This window comes from Bubalus bubalis, chromosome X (assembly GCF_019923935.1).
Source record: "Bubalus bubalis isolate 160015118507 breed Murrah chromosome X, NDDB_SH_1, whole genome shotgun sequence".
In the NCBI taxonomy this organism is placed as follows: Eukaryota; Metazoa; Chordata; class Mammalia; order Artiodactyla; family Bovidae; genus Bubalus; species Bubalus bubalis.
This window is the reverse complement of record NC_059181.1, coordinates 26,195,791-26,198,298: the sequence shown is the minus strand read 5'-3', so window position 1 is coordinate 26,198,298 and position 2,508 is coordinate 26,195,791. Positions and strand designations below refer to the sequence as shown.

The window sequence follows — 2,508 nt, the reverse complement described above, 5'->3', positions numbered from 1 at the left end:
CAGAAATGACCAACTCTTACCAGGCTCATCTCTGAATCATTTGAATCTCTGTTTGGAATACATAGGTCTGAAAATGATAGTGTTGCTAGTAGCGAAGCCAGAATGAAATTTAACTTGAATTGTGTCTACAATTTTCATATATAGTTTTGGGCATAGAATTAAAAATGGCCAGGATAAGTAGGAGAAAAGAACATGTGACCAAAACCCAGTTGAAACAGCAGATAATGGAACTAGAATAACAAGTTAACCAGATAAAAGACCTTTCAGATATTCATTAAAAATGCCTATGTTCAAGTAAATAGAAGACAAAATTAAGAATTTTAGTGGCAGACTGAAAATTATAAAAAATCAGGTCTTATTTCATGTACTAAAGTTCTGTATGTAGGCACTTAAACATTAGGAATATTGTCACCTGATAAATGGATTCATTAATTATAATGAAATGTTCCTATATGTCTCTAGTTATACTCTGTTTCTTGAAGTCTACTTTGGCATTAATGTACCCAGTCAAGCTTTCTTATGCTTAATTTTATACAGTATATTATTTTCTATACTATTACTTTCAACCTATCTCTTGAATTCAAATTAATTCATGTGTAAGTAGCATATAGTAAATAGGACTTGTCTTTTTTCTAGTCTGAAAAACTCTCCATTCTAATTGGAATGATTAGGTCTGCTTAAATTTAATATTATTAATACAGTTTGTTTTAAAGTTGATGATCTTGCCACTCATTTTCTATTTTCCCCATCTCTTTTTATGTTCCTCTTTTGTACTTCCTTTTGAATATTGAATATTTTTTATTAATTCAATTTAAATTCCTCTTTTGACTTTTTATTTGTGGCAGTTTATTTCTTAAATTTTTTTAATCTCTGACTTTGTTTTTAATTCTTAAGCCCTATGATAGGATAGTTTACAAATCTATGCTAATGATATAACTCCTCTACTTTAACTTTTCTAATGAGCTGGCAAAAGCATCATTACCAATCACACACATATAAGTAGTTCTACAGTTGTGTTTCTGAATTCCTGTTTAAAAGACAATCCTGAATTATAACTTAGTCTGACGTCATGAAGAATGCAAAAGCAAAGTTTGCTATCAGATCTTGTCACAGTGAATTTTAAAAGCATCTGACCTTAAAGATCATCTATAAAATGTGAGGTGCCAAATATTCTTTATTTGATGCTATACATAAACCATACTAAAATGCCTTTCATTAAGTAAAAGGCCGTATGGCAGTATTTTAGATAAAGAATTATAATTAAATTGGCATAGTTAAGACCAAAAAGATACAGTGGACACTGTTGGTGTGTCTTTAGCCCTTGCATGGATAGGCTAATGAGCACAACTTGAAACACAGGTGACTCTCGTGCTGGTCTGTGAGACAGTGAAGGGACCTTCTCAGTATTTAAATATATATATACACACACACACACACACACACACACACACACACCAGTTATAGAAATCTGAGCATAAAACCAATCTCCTGTAGGGTCTGAGAAGGCATTCATCATCTTCCTAAAAAGCCTGACATTTCTGATTCAGGTTCAATCATCTCTTTAGAAAAGGAAAACAGTGATAGTCCTTGTTGAACTGGAATTACTATCAAAATTCAAAAAGTTGACCATGTTCATTAAGCCACAAGCCAATCTTATTTAAATCAAGACTGTCCAACAGAAATATTCCATCAGTCATTCACGATCTGAATTCTAGTGTATGAGATCAATTTAAATATGGTACATATAAAAAGTCATGAGATATTTCTGTTTTGTAATAAATAAGGCAGTGGACCACTATTACTCATTAATAGCTTTTTTGAGATAAGTTATCGTCTTCCCTTTCTCCCTTCTTCTTAATCCCAGTGAACATCACTTTTGTTTCGGGAATGCACTTCTTGTGATTCTTCAAGTAATCCATCAGTGTATCCTCTCCCCAGGTGATGCCTCTGTTCTTGTTGGGATTTGTGTAAGAGAATCCAGCAGCTTGACCTGTCTTTTACCCAAACAGACCATGGAGATTTGGCCCAGTCTTGTGCTTGCCTCCCTTTTCCACAATATAGCACGGGGCACACTTCTGAACAGAAATCTTGTCCTTCTCAGCGTCACCCATTTTTAAATCGTTCCTTCTCCTCAAACGGCTGAGAGGTTCCTGCTTCAAGCCGCAAGCGCAATGTCCCACTCTCTAAGCCCAAGGACACACCCCTATGGCCATTTGAAAACCTTTCCACACATTCTTTGACCTCCTTTCCTTCAAGAGATGCGTTTCATGGCTCCTCCCAGCATTCTAGGTCAAGCCTAGTGAATCTTTGTAACCAATACAATGCAACAGTTGTGATGCTAGATAATGAAACTGACATTATCAGCTATCACCAGCAGAGGGTGCCGTGTTGGTCCGCCACCCTGTGCTTTTCAAGCACAGATCACAGGTCACTGTGGTCCTCGGTTTCCATATTTGCTTTCATATTCTGTAGAACTTCTGGTAATAACATAAATTACTGGTTGTCCGC

At 35.4% G+C, this 2,508-nt stretch overlaps 1 pseudogene; it reads right to left on the bottom strand.

Moving 5' to 3' along the window:
* Positions 1–1,798: 1,798 nt before the first annotated feature.
* LOC102410322 lies at positions 1,799–2,111 on the bottom strand (annotated as a pseudogene).
* Positions 2,112–2,508: the final 397 nt, after the last annotated feature.